General features: G+C 41.7%; 1 long non-coding RNA gene across 1 annotated transcript; it reads right to left on the bottom strand.

The window, feature by feature from the left end:
- Nucleotides 1–250: 250 nt before the first annotated feature.
- On the bottom strand, nucleotides 251–2,594 carry LOC115139007 (uncharacterized). Its single transcript, XR_003865053.2, has 3 exons — nucleotides 1,527–2,594; nucleotides 1,268–1,326; nucleotides 251–798 (listed from the first exon to the last, which is right to left on the bottom strand). It is a non-coding gene; the product is annotated as an uncharacterized LOC115139007 (long non-coding RNA).
- Nucleotides 2,595–10,521: the final 7,927 nt, after the last annotated feature.

Below are 10,521 nucleotides of genomic sequence, written 5' to 3'. Positions count from 1 at the left end.
CTGTTGTTAGAGTACGCCCACACCATTCTGTTGTTGGAGTACGCCCACACCATTCTGTTGTTAGAGTACCCACACCATTCTGTTGTTAGAGTACACACCATTCTGTTGTTAGAGTACGCCCACACCATTCTGTTGTTGGAGTACACCATTCTGTTGTTAGAGTACCACACCATTCTGTTGTTGGAGTATGCCCACACCATTCTGTTGTTGGAGTATGCCCACACCATTCTGTTGTTAGACACCATTCTGTTGTTGGAGTATGCCCACACCATTCTGTTGTTAGAGTATGCCCACACCATTCTGTTGTTAGAGTACGCCCACACCATTCTGTTGTTAGAGTACGCCCACACCATTCTGTTGTTAGAGTACGCCCACACCATTCTGTTGTTAGAGTACGCCCACACCATTCTGTTGTTGGAGTATGCCCACACCATTCCAACACAGAAAAACTGCTTTTTAACATACTTAATTGCCATTTTTTTAAGGAAAATTATTAAATTGATATTGTAGTTAATTATAGGTCCTATTTCATATAATTCTGGAAACACTGGCCAGTTACTTTAAAAAAGGGTGGGTAGTGCTAAAACAATAGCATCATATCTGAATTCCTCCATCATTATGCACCTTCACCATTCATTCAAAAAACAAATATTTGGTTGAAAAGTTATCCTGCTATTTTAGTCTCTCCTGTGAGGTCAACTAAACTCTCTCTCTATGGTCTCCATCAGGTCCACTTCTGATCCATCATACAGAATGACAGGCATGGAGAGAGAGGGACCATTGCCATCGTCCAGGACTCTGGGGAGGAACCGATAGATATGTCAATAATTGTAAGAACAATAAAATAACTGGCAGAGGGGGTTTCAAACATAGCCTGAAGAAATAGGTTGAATGAAACTATGGACCAAATTCTGATGCGCAAATGGGCTCAGTCAGTGAGCCACAGAGGCAATATATATATATATCCACGGTCTATTTCCAAATTATTCCAAATTACAATTAGATATGTTATTACAGTCTTTATTTTCAGCATATTTCCATGTTTTAAATAATATAAATAAATTAGCCACAATAAAACACCTGTTTGTTTCCAAGTTGGTTGCAGACGTGGAACTAATCTGATCAGCCCAAAGCACAATGGCTTGGTATTTTGATATGCTCAAGGTGAATTTGATCTTGCTCGATCTTCAGTTACTACAGAAATCGTGTGTGTGCGACACTGAGCTAAAAATCAATAATTTATGAAAGAGCAGGATAGGCTACTTACAAGTCTGTTTCTGCTCGAGGCACTGACTCCACACAAGCTGACCCCGTTGTCAACAAGTCCTGTTAAGAGTTTTGACAACAGAGTTGGCAGAAAACAATATATAGTTTGCAGATAACTTAAAACATACAAATGTTTTAATATGTTACCCATACCATTGGTTAAGTAATTTTAAAACAGGAAATCGTAGATCAACATTCTGTCAATTTGATTATCCTTGTTCATCACCACTGACCAGAACTAGAAAAAATAATATTCTTACATTTTCCTGAGTTCCGCTTGAGAACTGAATCTGTGTATTTTTGCAAAACTGGTTGAAGACCGGGATGCCTTTCTTGTCCTTGACTCCAACAGAACCGTTATCTGGACAACATGCCCCAGGCCCCTCCGACAATTCAGAACTCTGCCAGTGAGGGGTTGAATTGAAAACGCTTTCATTGTGGACTCGACTGGAATAACATAACCCATATGTATTAGACCTTATGAAAGGTTTCGTTTGATACGTTTTCCTCTTGGAACGCAATTCCCGATTGTCATATTCCTGTAGAACTCGATTCAGTTCCACATCAATGTCATCATCCTCTACTGAAAATTCAGAATCGTGTCCTTCACTGTGGCAGTCTTGTTGCGCTCTATTTCGTGACTGACTTAAATTCGTAGATGTTGTTATTTTCAATGGTTTGAACAAGTGTTTTTCCTCTTTCAAAACGTGGACTGTGTTGTCATCTCTTCTGAATGAGTTTATCTCGTTGACACTGGCAGGAGCAACCTTCTTTCCTCGACTACTACCGCTACCCATGTTGTTGTTGTTGTCCCTTGGCACCAGGCTGTAAAAATTTACAAGGCACAGGAAAGGCACGCTCCCATTTCCAGTTCGCGTTGGTCCCCCACCAAGAAATCTAAGAACTCAGAAGTGAAACATTAACTTGTCTCCACGCAGTAGCTCGTACAATAATTAGGCTCATTTATGCACGGGCTGAAGGCAGTCATTCTCTCTGTGGCACAATGGAATCATTAAAAAAAACGAAATCTAAAAATGTGTGGCAGAATTGCCGCCTAGATTTAGAGTCCTCTGAGTACCGAGAGGGCATTTGGTGAAACTTTCCAGATGTTATTGTGTTCCTCTGAGGTCCATGACGTCTCCATCCATTTAAGGACACTGTCTAAAAGCGCACGGTTTACAATCCTACAATTGCATCGCCGAGAGTCGTCACCATCAGAAGTTCTGTAGATAGCCTTCTAGCCCACTGTAAAGCTTTTACGGTGCCTGCCTGAGTCTCATGGGTGTCCGGATGAGAACAGCTGGACTGGACGGAGACGCTCAATAACAACCGCTCACAATCCTATGGCGAGGAGACTGAAAACTCCTCCCTCTCCATCACGTTTTATAGAGGACAAATTAGATACCGCACAGTTAGAAAATTCCAGTTGGATAAAACCCCTCCTTTTAAATCTTTTTTTCCAACTTTTCTAAGTAGCCAACACAGACCTACAGCGAAGTTGATAACCTCACCTCTAAATTGGCTTATAAACATGAATAGCCAACAATTCTGAAGCAATTGATTGTTTTATTCCAAAACTTCAAAAGAAAAATGTATATCTTGATCAAATGAGTTGCAGTGGAAAACGTGACATGAGAAAAGTCCATGTAACTGAACGGCATTAGCTAAGAGGAAGCTATAGCCAAACAGATGCTACCCACCAGTGGTCCTGACTCTTTTCCTAACTCGGAGCACAATACAATGGGGATGATTAGTGACAAAAAGAATGGAGCAATTAGTTTGATATATATATTGGCCATGTCTTGACAGCAGCATTACCTGTCTGTGTTAGACTAATATGTTTTATTGAGGCAAGGGAGGACAGTACACAAAGGATGTGAGGCTCCGGCACAGATCAGTAGTGTGTATAAGAGACTCAGAGACCCTATAGTGAGTGATTATAGGTCCAGTGCTGAGCCACACAAGAGAGGGGCATTCCATTCCAACATAACGGGCTTCCCGGAGATTCCTCCACAAGTCATTGTTTGGAGTTATTTTCTCTCTCTTCTCTCCTCCATAAGTCATTGTTTGGAGTTTTCTCTCTCTCTCTCTCTCTCTCTCTCTCTCTCTCTCTCTCTCTCTCTCTCTCTCTCTCTCTCTCCTCCATAAGTCATTGTTTGGAGTGCTCTCTCTCTCTCTCTCTCTCTCTCTCTCTCTCTCTCTCTCTCTCTCTCCATAAGTCATTGTTTGGAGTGCTCTCTCTCTCTCTCTCTCTCTCTCTCTCTCTCTCTCTCTCTCTCTCTCTCTATCTATAAGTCATTGTATGGATTGTTTTTTCTCTCTCCCTTTCCCTCTCTTTATCTCTCTCCAGACTATGCCACCTGCTCATGCTGGAGAGCTACCAAGTCAAAGACACCTGGCCTAGAGGCCTTTTGCTGGGTTCTCATCTGTTTGGAATCCAATAAAGAAAGTGTTGGGCGTTTTCTTCACATGAGAAAGTTAAAGAACATAGATGCATTATCACAAGTGTGACATAAAACAGTATCCTTTCCAGACCTTGCACCCGTCCTGGAATGTCACAGAGAGGATTCATATGGTTGCCTATCTAACATTCCTCCTACTGTATATCATTGACTGTTCTTTTCTAGCTGTGTTTGTGTTCCTGAGCAGACCCCTCTCTGTTATTCACTGTTGCATTGCATGTCCCAGAAGGGTTGAGAACATCTGGATCTCAGCTCAACAGCTTCCAGACAAGAGAGAGAGGGGAGTCACTTCTGCAGCTGTGGCATCCAGAGAACAGACCAGCTACATAACTGTGGTTTTCCTCTACTCTACTCTGGACAGAAATAACCCCTACATGGAGACACTAGTAGAGTTTTTATTTGTATTTTTATTTATTTCACCTTTATTGAACCAACAATTGTGACCTGGCCAAGATAAAGCAAAGCAGTGCAACAAAAACAACAACACAGAGTTACACATGGGATAAACAAACGTACAGTCAATAATACAATACAAAAATCTGTATACAGTGTGTGCAAATGAAGTAAGGAGGTAAGGCAATAAATAGACCAATAGTGGCAAAGTAATTACAATTTATGTGCAGATGAGGATATGCAAGTAGAAATACTGGCGTGCAAAAGAGCAGATAAACAAATATGGGGATGAGGTAGGTAGTTGGCTGGATGGCCTATTTACAGATGGGCTGTGTACAGCTGCTGCAATCGGTAAACTGCTCTGACAGCTGACACTTAATGTTAGTGAGGGAGACATAAGTCTCCAACTTCAGTGATTTTTGCAATTCGTTCCAGTCATTGACAGCAGAGAACTGGAAGGAAAGGCAGCCAAAGGAGGTGTTGGCTTTTGTTGATGACCAGTGTGGTGGCATATTTCTGCTTTACCAAATGAGGAGAGTTACAAACTTCACACACTAGTCAGAGTTATACTTAAACTACATTTTTAATAATAATAAGAACTTTGCAATAGCATTTTGACTTTCAATGATGCACCATCTCTAATAAACCATTGAAAGTGACATCAGAAAAGTACAAATATCTTTTATAGCCAAGATATGCCCCTCTCAACCTACATGACGAACCACAGATCTTAGGAACAGTTCACAAAGAAAGACTTTTACTTGAGAGAGAGGAGTATCCCTTAGCCAGATAACATTCGCTATAAATTATCGTTCAGTTTGGTCCCTCAGACGAGGTTCTAATCTCATTCCTGGTACTTCATAGCACAAAAACATTACCTCATGTTATCTGGAATGTTCTTTAGGTTTTATCACCCAAAGAAATCGTAAATCTCTCCCATCTCATAGAGGCCCATCCTCAGTGGAACACACACACAATACTCTATTCTGTCGAATAAAACAACCATTATAATGCAATACAAGCATTATATTATAATCTTGCAATTTTCCACGACACCAGTGAAATATACCTGCTGGAGCGCATGCTATCAGTGGGTGTTGCTATGGTGACCAGTGAGCTGTGATAAGGCAGAGCTTTACCTAACAAAGACTTATAGATGACCTGGAGTCAGTGGGTTTGGCGACGAATATGTAGCGAGGACCAGCCAACATTTCGCAGTGGTGGGTAGTATATGGATGACTAAATCTATTTGGTGACAAAACGGATGGCACAGTGATAGACTGCATCCAATTTGCTGAGTAGAGTGTTGCAGGCTATTTTGCAAATGACAAGGATCGGTAGGATAGTCAGTTTTACGAGGATATGTTTGGCAGCATGAGTGAAGCAGGATTTGTTGCGAAATAGGAAGCCGATTCTAGATTTAACTTTGGATTGGAGATGCTTAATGTGAGTCTGGAAGGAGAGTTTACAGTCTAACCAGACACCTAGATATTTGTAGTTGACCACATATTCTAAATCAGAACTGTCCAGAGTAGTGATCCTAGTTGGGCGGGCCATAAACACCTCAGGTACACAGACAAACCCCACAGTGATACACATTACACACACTATATATACAAAAGCATGTGGCCACCCCTTCAAATTAGTGAATTTGGCTATTTCAGCCACACCCGTTGCTGACAGGTGTATAAAATCGAGCACATAGCCATGCAAACTCCATAGACAAACATTAGCAGTAGAATGGCATTACTGAAGAGCTCAGTGACTTTAAACGGGGCACCGTCACAGGATGCCACCTTTCCAACATGTCAGTTTGTCAAATTTCTGCCCTGATAGAGCTGCCCCCATCAACTGCAAGTGCTGTTATTGTGAATTAAATCAAATTGTCACGTAAACATATTTAGTAGATGTTAATGCGGGTGTAGCAAAATGCTTATACTTGTGGAAACGTCTATAAGCAACAACAGCTCAGCTGCGAAGAGGTAGGCCACACAAGCATACGGCATGGGGCCGCCAGGTGCTGAAGCACATAAAAATAGTTTGTCCTCGGTTGCAACACTCACTACCGACTTCCAAACTGCCTCTGGAAGCAACCTCAGCACAATAACTGTCCGTCAGGAGCTTCATGAAATGGGTTTCCATGGCAGAGCAGCCGCACACAAACCTAAGATCATCATGCGCAATGCCAATGGTCGGCTGGAGGGGTGTAAAGCTTGCTGCCATTGGACTCTGGAGAAGTGGAAACGTGTTCTCTGGAGTGATGAATCATGCTTCACCATCTGGCAGTCTGACGGACGAATCTGGGTTTGGCGGAGGCCAGGAGAATGCTATCTGCCCCAATGAATAGTGCCAACTGTAAAGTTTGGTGGATGAGGAATAATGGTCTGGGGCTAGGCCCCTTAGTTCCAGTGAAGGGAAATCTTAACTCTACAACATACAATGACATTCTAGACGATTCTGTGCTTCCAACTTTGTGGCAAAAGTTTGGAGAAAGCCCTTTCCTGTTTCAGCATTAAAATTCCCTCGTGCACAAAGCGAGGTCCATACAGAGATGGGTTGTCGAGATCGGTGTGGAAGAAATAGACTGGCCTGCACAGAGCCCTGACCTCAACCCTATCGAACACCTTTGGTATGAATTGGAATGCAGACTGTGAGTCTGGCGTAATCGCCCAACATCCGTGCCCGCCCTCCCTATTGCTCTTGTGGCTGAATGGAAGCAAGACCCGCCCAGCAATGTTCCAAAATGTAGTGGAAATTCTTCCCAGAAGACTAGAGGCTTTTATAGCAGCAAACTCCATATTAATGCCGATGACTTTGGAATGAGATATTTGACGAGCAGGTCCCCACATACTTTTGGTCATGTAGTGTATCTTTCTCTATCCCATCTTGTCTGAAATGTGGTTTCCATGTGTGGTTCTCTCTTGGTATGTTTATGTGTGAATGCTATCCCTTCACAGTTTATTACACAGGAAGGATAAACAAGTAACTTCAACAGCCTGCAGAATTGCCATGCTGTTGTTACTGATCTGTTTAATGTGATCTGATCTACTAGCTATGTGGTCTGTTTTTCAATGATGATCAATCACAGTATTCTGATTTGTAATTTTTCTGTTTTACATGCTCTGTTGATGTAAACTAGAGAACAGACATGTCTGTTATCCCCACACAAAATCAGGACACTTCACTGTCTCACCATCATATCAAATCAAATCAAATTCTATTGGTCACATACACATGGTTAGGAGATGTTATTGCGATTGTAGCGAAATGCTTATGCTTCTAGATCCGACAGTGCAGCACTATCTAACAGGTAATATCTAACAATTCCACAACAAATCCTAATATCTAACAAATTCCACAACAAAACCTAATACACACAATCTAGTAAAAGAATGGGATAAGAATATATAAGTATGAAATATATGGATGAGCAGTGACAGAGCGGCTAAGATGCAATAGATAGTACAGAATATTTTTATTTTTTATTTTTTTATTTCACCTTTATTTAACCAGGTAGGCTAGTTGAGAACAAGTTCTCATTTACAACTGTGACCTGGCCAAGCTAAAGCATAGCAGTGTGAACAGACAACAACACAGAGTTACACATGGAGTAAACAATAAACAAGTCAATAACACAGTAGAAAAAAAGAGAGAAAAAAAAGAGTCTTTATACATTGTGTGCAAAAGGCATGAGGAGGTAGGCGAATAATTACAATTTTGCAGATTAACACTGGAGTGATAAATGATCAGATGGTCATGTGCAGGTAGAGATTCTGGTGTGCAAAAGAGAAGAAAAGTAAATAAATAAAAACAGTATGGGGATGAGGTAGGTAAATTGGGTGGGCTATTTAACGATGGACTATGTACAGCTGCAGCGATCGGTTAGCTGCTCAGATAGCAGATGTTTAAAGTTGGTGAGGGAGATAGAAGTCTGAAGGATACCGTATAGACTATATACAGTTGAAGCCGGAAGTTTACATACACCGTAGCCAAATACATTTAAACTCTGTTTTTCACAATTCCTGACATTTAATCCATAGGAGTTGCAATTTGGATGAAGGACAAATGGGTTTCCAATAGGTTTCCATAATTAAGAGCCTGGGATCTGAAAACCCCCCAATTCTGGTCGGAATTTCTTCGGACTGTCGCCTGACATATCAATTCTGTTCTAGTCTCTGACATTATTTAAACAGTTTTAGAAACTTCAGAGTGTTTTCTATCCAATGCTACCAATTATATGCATATCCTGGCATCCTGGCATCTGGGATAGGCAGTTTACTTTGGGCACGTCAGTCAGGCAGAAATTCAGGAAACTGCCCACTAGCCCTAAGAGGTTTTAAGAATGTGAAATGTCAGAATAATAGTAGAGAACGATTTATTTCAGCTTTTATTTCTTTCATCACATTCCCAGTGGGTCAGAAGTTTACATACACTCAATTAGAATTTGGCAGCATTGCATATAAATTGTTTAACTTGAGTCAAATGTTTCACGTAGCCTTCCACAATAAGTTGGGTGAATTTTGGACCAATCCTCCTGACAGAGATGGTGTAACTGAGTCAGGTTTGTAGGCCTCCTTGCTCGCACATGCTTTTTCAGTTCTGCCCACACATTTTCTATAGGATTGAGGTCAGGGCTTTGTGATGGTCACTCCAATACCTTGACTTTATTGTCCTTAAGCCATTTTGCCACAACTTTGGAAGTATGCTTGGGGTCACTGTCCATTTGGAAGACCTATTTGCGACCAAGCTTTAACTTCCTGAATGAATTCTTGAGATGTTGCTTCAATATATTCACATAATTGTCCTGCCTCATGATGCCATCTATTTTGTGAAGTGCACCAGTCCTTCCTGCAGCAAAGCACCCCCACAACATGATGCTGCCACCCCCGTGCTTCATGGTTGGGATAGTGTTCTTCGGCTTGCAAGCAAGCCTCCCCCTTTTCCTCCAAACATAACGATGGTCATTATGGCCAAACAGTTCTATTTTTGTTTCATTAGACGAGAGGACATTTCTCCAAAAAGTACAATCCTTGTCCCCATGTGCAGTTGCAAACCGTAGTCTGGCTTTGATATGGAGGTTTTGGAGCAGTGGCTTCTTCCTTGCTGAGCGGCCTTTCAGGTTATGTCGATATAGGACTCGTTTTACTGTGGATATAGATCATTTTGTACCTGTTTCCTCCAGCATCTTCTCAAGGTCCATTGCTGTTGTTCTGGGATTGATTTGCACTTTTCGCACCAAAGTACGTTCATCTCTAGGAGACAGAGGGCGTCTCCTTCCTGAGCGGTATAACGGCTGCGTGGTCCCATGGTGTTTATACTTGCGTACAATTGTTTGTACAGAAGAACATGGTACCTTCAGGCATTTGGAAATTGCTCCCAAGGATGAACCAGACTTGTGGAGGTGTGCAATTCTTTTCTGAGGTCTTGGCTGATTTCTTTTGATTTTCCCATGATGTCAAGCAACGAGGCACTGAGTTTTAAGGTAGACCTTGAAATACATCCACAGGTACACCTCCAATTGACTCAAATGATGTCAATTAGCCTATCAGAAGCTTCTAAAGCCATGACATCGTTTTCTGTCATTTTCCAAGCTGTTTAAAGACACAGTCAACTTAATGTATGTAAACCTCTGACCCACTGGAATTGTGATACAGTGGTAAAATAAGTAAAATAATCTGTATGTTAACAATTGTTGGAAAAATGACTTGTGTCATGCACAAAGTAGATGTCCTAACCGACTTGCCAAAACTATAGTTAGTTAACAATACATTTGTGGAGTGGTTGAAAAATGTGTTTTAATGACTCCAACCTAAGTGTATGTAAACTTCCGACTTCAACTGTACATATGAGATGACTAATGTGAGATATGTAAACATTCCTAAAGTGACATTATTGAAGTGAACAGTGTTCCATTTATTAAAGTGGCCAATGATATCAAGTCTGTAGGTAGGCAGCCGCCTGTCTGTGCTAGTGGTGGCTGTTTAACAATCTGATGGCCTTGATATAGAATCTGTTTTTTAATCTTTCTGTCCCAGCTTTGAAGGACCTGTACTGACCTCACCTTCTGGATGGAAACGGGGTGAACAGGTAGTGGCTCGGGTGGTTACTGTCCTTGATGATCTTTTTTGCCTTCCTGTGACATCGGGTGTTGTAGGTGTCCTGGAGGGTCGGTAGTTTGCCCCCGGTGATGCGTTGGGCGGATTGAACCACCCTCTGGAGAGCCCTGCGGTTGTGAGCAGTGCAGTTTCCGTACCAGGAAAATTGGAGTGGGTGTAGGGTGACTGGTAGGGTGGAGATGATATGATCCTTGACTAGTCTCTCAAAGCACTTCATGATGACAGAAGTGAGTGCAACTGGGCGAGAGTCATTTAGTTCAGTTACCTTAGCTTTCTTGGGAACA

The sequence above is a fragment of the Oncorhynchus nerka genome, linkage group LG12 (assembly GCF_034236695.1).
Source record: "Oncorhynchus nerka isolate Pitt River linkage group LG12, Oner_Uvic_2.0, whole genome shotgun sequence".
In the NCBI taxonomy this organism is placed as follows: Eukaryota; Metazoa; Chordata; class Actinopteri; order Salmoniformes; family Salmonidae; genus Oncorhynchus; species Oncorhynchus nerka.
This window is presented reverse-complemented; position numbering and strand designations above follow the sequence as displayed.